Below are 9,059 nucleotides of genomic sequence, written 5' to 3'. Positions count from 1 at the left end.
TTTTATCCAAATATGCAACAGTTCATAGCAAGATTAATGGTTAGATCTCAACAATGGTATATTTGTATGCCAAAATTATATATAAGAAACGTGCTTATCAAGTTCCCCCACACTTAAATCTTTACTTGTCCTCAAGAAAAGGCATAAGGGCAATAGCTAGATGGTGAATAGTGAGCTGACTAGAGAATGTCCAAGTGAAGTAGATCTCCAAACAATGCATTCTTTTGACTTAGCAGTGAAAATCAATGGTTAAGAGTGTTACAAAGCAGTAGGATACTAGTAGAATCAATCATTTTAAACTTCTACAATGATAAAAGAAGATCAACCAGTTTAAATGCGGATTGTGCCAAAAGGTTCCTAAAGAGAGCATGATCCCGAGAGACACCTATTACTAGGAACACAACATTGTGGTAGAACCACTTATTGAATTTGAAGGAAGCAATGATAATATTTTATCAGTCTCACCAAAGGAACATACCACCGATCCCGAGAACATGGTATACACCTGGCTCGACCAATTATATAGTTTTTTTGTTTGTCTCCCCAAAGGAACATACCACCGATCCCAAGAACATGGTATACACCTGGTTCAACAAATATTGCATTTTTTATTTATTACTGTCCAAGCTACCAGATTTCACATGCCACCGATCCAGGGAACATGACATGCTACTGTAGGTAGTCAAACTTACATATTCATTATAAGATATTTTTTTCATTTTTCAAATGAGCAAAAACAAGAATCATCACTCATCCATGTCTAGTTCACATGCTACCGATCCAGAGAACATAGGATGCTAATCCATAGTGGTAAGTGATTGCTCTGAATGGGAACACATTAGGCACAAACTCAGCATCTGGAACTTAATGATCTAGGTGTATCGAGGTAAAAGCAGAAAATGATTAAGTTTTCTAGTGTACTAGGGATTTGAGCACTCAAAACTAATAGCTTTCACTAATTTCAGCAAAGCAGGCAATATGTAGATCACTAGTTTACATGGCATTCAACAATCAGTTCGCATATTCTCATCAAGCAGCATATGTCAAATAAAATTAAGTGGGACAACATTTAAGAAATGGCTCAAGCAACCCAAATAGCAATTGATTGCAACTTGTATAATGTATGATGGTATTCAGATTGGGGTCATGAAACAGCTCACCGGGCATATATGATGTAGGTCTCGCACAATCGCTCTCTGAACTGCAACTCTCTCCTTTTGCTTCCTCATGCATGCTCCAACTTCGCTCTTCCTCATGTGTGCTCCTTGCTTCTCCTCATCACCATGCCGTGAATCCACCAGGATCCCATGGGATGTCATCTCGAACTTGATCAGCCCGCAATGAAGGTGCACAAGCATAAACCTGAAAGAACACTCAACAAACAAGCCAATACAAGTGATAGGGACAATGCCCTCTAAGTCATAAATAGAGTATCCTATCACATAAGCATATCTATTGAGCATATGATAAATAGATATCATCAACAAATCGCATGGTGCATAGGCAGTATCCATGATATGGCATATCTTGTCGAGAAAGTTGCGATCATACCTGAGATAGTTAGGAAGAAGGTTCAGGACTACCTCAACTGAAGATACCAAGTGAGGTGCGGTAGTAGCAATTTCCACCGGACTCGTGTCAACAAGTGAAATAGTAGAGCTTGGCTCCTTGACATCTGAATCCACCTCACCATAATCAACCATGAAGCTCTCCATCTCAGGCTCAAGTGTTGAGGAATCAATGCAGCTAACATCATCGAAGGCGAACTTCTCCATATCTTGCTATAGAAGCACATGATCAATATCAAGTAAAGGTGTCTCCTCAATATCAAAAGCAACTAACTGCAGCTCTGGCTCATCCATGGAAGAATCATCACAATGCAAAACTGAATCTCCAACACTAGTATCCATATGATCTGTAGCGTGCGTGTCAACTAGAATGGTATCATCATCGTCAAAGATAATCCATGCAAGCTCAATCTTGTCACACTGAGATAGAGGTTCAGGTTTTTGTGTAAGAGAATCTTGCTGAGATGAAGTGATTTGTTGCAAGCAAGCAGCTAAATCAGAGGTGGGCTTCTCATTGTACCACTGAAGTTGGTGGAAGGCTATGTTCTCAATCAGCAGAAAAGCATCATCAAGTGTCTTGTTTGTAATAGCTCCACCCGATGCCATATCAACGTAAGCTCGAGTGTCCGAAGTCAATCCTCTATAGAATATCTGCAGCTCTAACCATCTCTCGAGCCAATGATTAAGACATCTCCTGAACAAGGCTTTGTACCTCTCCCAAGCATCATACAAACTCTCGCCTTCACGCTGAACAAAGTTGAAGATCTCATCTTGAATCGCAGACTGCTTGTGTAGTGGGAAATATTTATCCAAGAATGCTTGTGATATCTCATTCCAACTGTATGACCTTGATGGCAAGGATTGGTACCAAGCACGAGCATCATCACAGAGAGAGAGAGAGAGAGAGTGAACAGCATACACTTGATAGCATATTGAGGAACTCCATGGTACTTTACTGTATCTGAATACTACAGGACTCGGAGCAAGTGCCCGTAAGGATCTTCAGTAGGCAACCCTCCAAACTGATGTTTTTGAACCAAAGCAATAAGACTAGGTTTCAGCTCGAAGTTCTCTGCCTCCATAGTTGGCCAAACCGGTCCTGTGATATAGCATTGACTTTTGGGCATCGAAAGATCACGAAGCAATGCCATCTTAACCGAGTGTAACTATAGAACAACCTGTAATTAGTTTAGATTTTGCTACGCAAACTCAGAAACAGTAAACACTAGTCAGAAAGTTAGTATCCTAATAAGCTGAAGCAACAAAAAGAAAAAAAGGTAAAAGAAGCATAGAAATAAATTGACTGGAAATTTAAACAAAAACTATACTAAGCCTAGTCTATAGCTTCACACCATCGCTCGACGCTAGTCCCCGACGACGGCGCCAAAATGATCAAATGTAAATGTAGTGGAATATATTTCCCAAACTACGGATGTCGTGTTCCTCACAGGGACTAGGCAAATCAGCGACTATGCTCGGCTAAAGCTAGATCACTCAATTAGGAGTGGTATGATAGCAGGAAAATAAAACTAAACTAAACAAGGTTGTACCCGAATATCTTTCACAAATAAAATGCAAATAGCACAGGGAGATTAAGATATTACTCACTAACTTTTTCGTATTTTCATTAGGCTTGAGAATCTAAAACAGTAACACAGACGAACATCAACGACAAGAGGGAAGTCACAAGATAAGAACACATAAATTTATCTCACATGAAAAGGATTGAGGAAACATGATTATGGGACATAATGGAAATACTTCATATCACAACACATATACACTGGTAGATAACTAACACAGAGACTACAAAATGAAACAAGGTTCTACGGCAAGCAATACACAGTGATGAATTTAACTAGTTTCAACACAAACAAACAGAGTGTCAATAGTACAAGTTCACACTGAGCTACAAAATAAGCAAGAACACCATGTCTCTGGAATAAACATACATATATCTAGCATACCAGTACTAGTTCAAATTTGGACATTTCAAAGTCTTACAACTCTCAAGTTCATAGAAATAACAGCAGGTGGGATCAGAGAAGAAGTAGTGGGTTCAGATTAGCAGTAGAAAGGAAAGGGAAAGAGGAGAACTAGGCATCAGGGGCGTTGGAGAGCAGGTGCAGCAACAGGTGGCTTAGAGAGGGAGGAGGAGGAGGAGCAGTTTCATCGGAGAAGAACAAGAGGCAGCGGTGTGGGAATGGATAGAGGAGCATCAACAAGAAGCAAGAGAGAGGTTTAGAGAAGGAGTGTAGCAGCAGGGATGTGGGAGAGGGAGCAGCAGCAGTTTTAAGTAGAGGAGCAACAGCAGTGTTGAGAGGAGGAGCAGCAGAGGCGTGGGGAAAGAAGAGCAGCAGTAGGCGAAGGACGAAGGACGGCAGCAGGGGCACTCTCGCGCGGAGGTCCAGCCAGGCCGTCTGGTGGGTCACACAATGTGGCGCTGGTGATGGTGGATGGATGGCTTAGTGAAGATGGAGGCGCAGTGGTTTTCAGTGGTGCGGTGGTGATGATGGCGCGGTGAAGCGGGGAGTGGTGGTGATGGATGGCGGCGGTGGCAGGTTGGCGCGGTGCCACGCTGGCCTGGCCGCGGCGGCGGCCGGAGATGGAAGAAGTGGTGTGGGGAGGGAGATGGAGATGCCAGGCTCAAAAGGGGATCGTGCTGCTGCTAGGGATTTTGATTCCCCTTCTCTGATGTGCCCCTTTTGCAATATGGCCCTCCTCTTTCTTTACTTTTAGCAGAAGATGGTCTTCTCTTCCATAGTTGGCCCCCTGGTTACTTCCTTTCTTCTCGCACAAGTCCATTCTTCCTCCTCTTCTTCGTTCTCTTAGATACTTTAGTCCGGATCTTGAAGTTTATATGCCTTCTCGCACTTTTCTGCAAAAGAATCAAATGACTAGTAAATGATTCTTTATATGAGTTTTATGCAAATATGCAACAATTCATAGCAAGAATTAATGGTTAGATCTCAACAATGGTATATTTGTATGCCAAAGTTATATATAAGAAATGTGCTTATCAAGTATAGAGTGTTTGTAATGCGGTTTTGTCCTAAGTAAAGCCCATGCTAACTAATGCTTCCTACAGTCAGCCTGGCTCTGATACCAGCTCTGTGGGGACCCCGACTCATAAGTCGTGATCAACGAATGCACGTGTACAGTGATCCCAGAGATCATTGCTCACTAAATACACAGAAGCTGAATAACAAGAGTCTTACATCCATACATATCGTCTTACACAAATTATGACCATTATGGTCAAGTCTTACATAGATAAGCCTCAAGGGCTGAACACCGGATAGAACTTAAGCAGTGGAAATCTTCGTTGGTAAGTAGAACCCATGCCATCTACCTTAACCCTATAGGGATTCTGACTGGGAAACGTCCTAGTTCGCATGTTCGTCACCAAACAACTCTTCCTCGAACTCCTTCTCTTCCATGCCTGGCCAATTAAATAACCAATGGCAAGCCAATGAGTACTTTGAATGTACCCGCAAGCAACCCATGTTTCAGATCAAGGTAACAATGCATGTCATATAACTAATTACCTTGCCAAAATGCTGGATTGAGTGAAATGACATGATCAAGCCTCCAGTAAAACATGCATCATAAGGATTTAGATATCCGTGTGAACAGGTTATAGATATCAACATAAATAGAGTTTGGAACAACTCTAGCTTAATCAATATGTCAAGTCTTTACTTGACCCAAGTAGCTTACACATACCAAGTTTGTAAAACTCTTGTCATGGTTTAAGTAGCACCGCCCAACTGTCCTTGACCGTGGACACAGCTATTCGAATAGTTTGACACTCTACAGAGGTTGTACACTTTACCCACAAGATCCGGGAAGCTTCCGTGTAATCCATGACCCACAGTACCTCAAGTACACGGGGTAAGCTCCCGGTCACTATCTTTCCCTAGGTGACACTAACATAGAGTCCACTCGCTGGTACACGGCCCTCGTGTATAATGACAAAGATCTTGGGACTTGCCCTTTCATTTTCACAACTACTCAAACGGACCAACGGTGTGTCCGGTGCCCTGTAAAAACAGTCATGGCCGCCTATCCAAGCACGACCCCGTCCCAAGGGTGAACTCACGTGTAACGCCCACGATGCGGCTATATCTCCCACGTGTCGAGGCACGACTTAGAGGCATAACCGCATAGTGGTTTTGTCGCAAGAAGGGTCATCTTCACACAATCCCATGTAATGAACAAGAATGGGATAAAGAGTTGGCTTACAATCGCCACTTCACACAATACATAAATATCATCATACATCATCCAAAATACAAACATATAAACCGACTACGGTCAAAATCCAGATGAAAATAAGACAACCCCAAATGTTAGATCCCCGATCGTCCCAACTGGGCTCCACTACTGATCATCAGGAAAAGACACCTAGTAACGACCACGTTCCTCGTCGAACTCCCACATGAGATCGACGCCATCATCTGCACTGGCATCGTCGGCACCTGCAACTGTTTTGGTAGAATCTGTGAGTCACGGGGACTCAGCAATCTCACACCCGCGAGATCAAGACTATTTAAGCTTGAAGGAAAAGGAGGTGTAGTGAGGTGGAGCTGCAGCGGCAAAAGCATATATGGTGGCTAACTTGCGCAAATGAGAGCGAGAAGAGAAGCAACGGAACGGACGTCATCTAGCAATGACCAAGAAGTGATCCTGAACACCTACTTACGTCATACATACACAGACCGTGTTCACTTCCCGGACTCCGCCGAGAAGAGACCATCACGGCTACACACGCAGTTGATGTATTTTAATTGGGTCAAGTGACAAGTTATCTACAACCGGACATTAACAAATTCCCATCTGCCTCATAACCGCGGGCACGGCTTTCGAAAGATAATACCCTGCAGGGGTGTCCCAACTTAGCCCATCATAAGCTCTCACGGTCAACGAAGGATAAACCTTCTCCCGGAAAGACCCGATCAGTCTTGGAATCCCGGTCTACAAGACATCTCGACAATGGTAAAACAAGACCAGCAAAGCCACCCGGATGTGACGACAAATCCCGATTGGAGCTGCACATATCTCGTTCTCAGGGCACACCGGATGAGACATCCTACGAGTAAAACCAGACCTCGAGTTTCCAGGAGGGGGCCCCGCAGTCTGCTCAGTTCGGACCAACACTCGAAGGAGCACTGGCCCGGGGGGGAGGGGGGTTAAAATAAGATGACCCTCGGGCTCGCGAAAACCCGGGGGAAAAGGTTTAGGTAGCAAATGGTAAAACCAAGGTTGGGCCTTGCTGGAGGAGTTTTATTCAAGGCGAACTGTCAAGGGGGTCCCATAAATCACTCGACCATGTAAGGAACGCAAACTCAAGGAACATAATCCCGGTATAACAGTAACTAGGGCGGCAAGAGTGGAACAAAACACCAGGCATAAGGCCGAGCCTTCCACCCTTTACCAAATATATAGATGCATTAATTAAATAAGAGATATTGTGATATCCCAACATATCCATGTTCCGACATGGAACAAACTTCAACTTCAACTACAACTAGCAACGCTATAAGAGGGGCTGAGCAAAAGCGGTAACTTAGCCAAACAACGGTTTGCTAGGAAGGGGTGGTTAGGGGCTGACATGGCGAAAAATGGGAGACATTATATAGCAAGTGATAGGTAGCGAGCATGGCAAGAGAGCGAACAACTAGCATAGCAAAGATAGAAGTGATTTCGAGGGGTGGTCATCTTGCCTGCAAGGTTCTCAGAGTTGTCGAAAGCTTGATCCTCGTAAGCGTACTCGACAGGTTCCTCGTTCACGAACTCGTCTCCCGGCTCTACCCAAGACAAGAACACAAACAAACGGAACCACAATCAACAACGAGAAATGCACAAGCAACATGATGCAAAACACGTGTGATATGCAAGATATGATATGCGATGCATATGCGTGCTCCGGAAGGAAAATGATGAACATGGCAGTAACTTGGCAAACCAAGTATGCCACTGGAAAGATGAGATGATTTCGGTCGAAATCGATATAAAGATCACCGGAATCGGATGCACGGTTTGCAAATGGCAAGCAAAACAAGAATGACACTAATCTGCGATAAACAGCAAGATAGCACTTAAAATGCAACAAACAACAATGCTACAGCACCCCAACATATCAACAAATCACATGGCAGTACTCTACAGGAGATGCTTGACAAAAGATGAACACTGAGCTATGGCTAGTTCACAACACATCAAGCTCAAACAAGCATGGCAAAAGTGCAAAAGATTACAGGTTCACAGACTCGGTGAAAAACTGGACATGGCAGTAAACAGTATCAGGTAGCAATGTTCAGAGCACGAAATCAACATGCTAAAGGAACTTAACATAGCAAAACAAGGCATGGCAGTGTTCTACTAAATGCATACGACAAAAGTCCCTTACTGACCATAAGCCAAAAAGGACCAGAAGATATGATGGAAAGCATGTAAACATAGCAAGTTTCGTTATCAGGTTTCAGACTTAGCAGAAAACAGAGCATGGCAGAAATATTAATATGTAGGCCTCTTTGTGAGCTTTATGCACTCACTACAGAGCAATGCATGACAAACCAAGCATACCTACAGCAAGATGGCATGTTTATGAAGCTAATCGTGGCAAGAACAAAAGCATAGCATGTATAGATCAACTACAATAAGCTTGGCAAGATTGCAAATCATGTCAAGAATCTGCCAGAAATATATTATAGCAAAAGTAGAGCATGATTGAGTCATGCTATGGCACTCCGTAATTGCAAAAAATTGCAGGAATGGATCAATTACAACTATAGCTACAAAACATCCTTACTGAACATCCCCAAAATATGCATGGATCTCTCTGTAGCATCAAGTTTACATGGCAACAAAATTACAGCAGACAAGGACTTAGAGAAAACACTAAGTCCCTGAAATCAGAAATATTACGGGGCCTACTTTGCATGCTTGTGCTAGTCACCACAGAGATCACAAAAATACATGGACTACACCACTGGAAAGATGGCATGGCATACTTCAAAACACATGTAGAGCTCATGCTCAAACGATGCACAGATTAAATGATACAAAAATGACAAATCTCCAAGTTCTGATAAGAACCAGAGAATAACAGCAACTAGCCCTCTTCCAACGAAGATTTGGGCATCAAGATGACCTCTAATGAACATGGTGCAATTGAACAAAATGAAGAGCATCACGAGACGAACAATTTGACATATTACACGCGCGAATCGGAGCTACATGCACAGAGTTATAGCATTGGGAACAGGGGCACATGCTGAAGAATTTCAGGACAGAGAAAAAGGGGGGGGGGCGAGAAAGTCAACGGGCACGTACTGGATCGATCGGATCTGGATCGAGAGCTCGAGCTCGGGCACCGGTGGCCGGAGCTCGCCGGAGGGAGGAAGGAGGGCGGCGCGAGGGCGGCGGTGGAGGCCGGCGGCGGGGACCGGAGGGGAGGCCGGCGGCGGGCGGCGGCGAGGCCGCGTC

General features: G+C 43.8%; 1 non-coding gene across 1 annotated transcript; it reads left to right on the top strand.

Moving 5' to 3' along the window:
* Positions 1 to 2,241: 2,241 nt before the first annotated feature.
* On the top strand, positions 2,242 to 2,345 carry LOC123100844 (small nucleolar RNA R71). The gene has a single exon (XR_006448478.1). It is a non-coding gene; the product is annotated as a small nucleolar RNA R71 (small nucleolar RNA).
* The last annotated feature ends 6,714 nt before the right edge of the window (positions 2,346 to 9,059 follow it).

The sequence above is a fragment of the Triticum aestivum genome, chromosome 4D (genome assembly GCF_018294505.1).
Source record: "Triticum aestivum cultivar Chinese Spring chromosome 4D, IWGSC CS RefSeq v2.1, whole genome shotgun sequence".
NCBI classification, from domain to species: Eukaryota; Viridiplantae; Streptophyta; class Magnoliopsida; order Poales; family Poaceae; genus Triticum; species Triticum aestivum.
The sequence above is the reverse complement of the archived record's forward strand: the minus strand, read 5'-3'. Positions and strand labels throughout refer to the sequence as shown.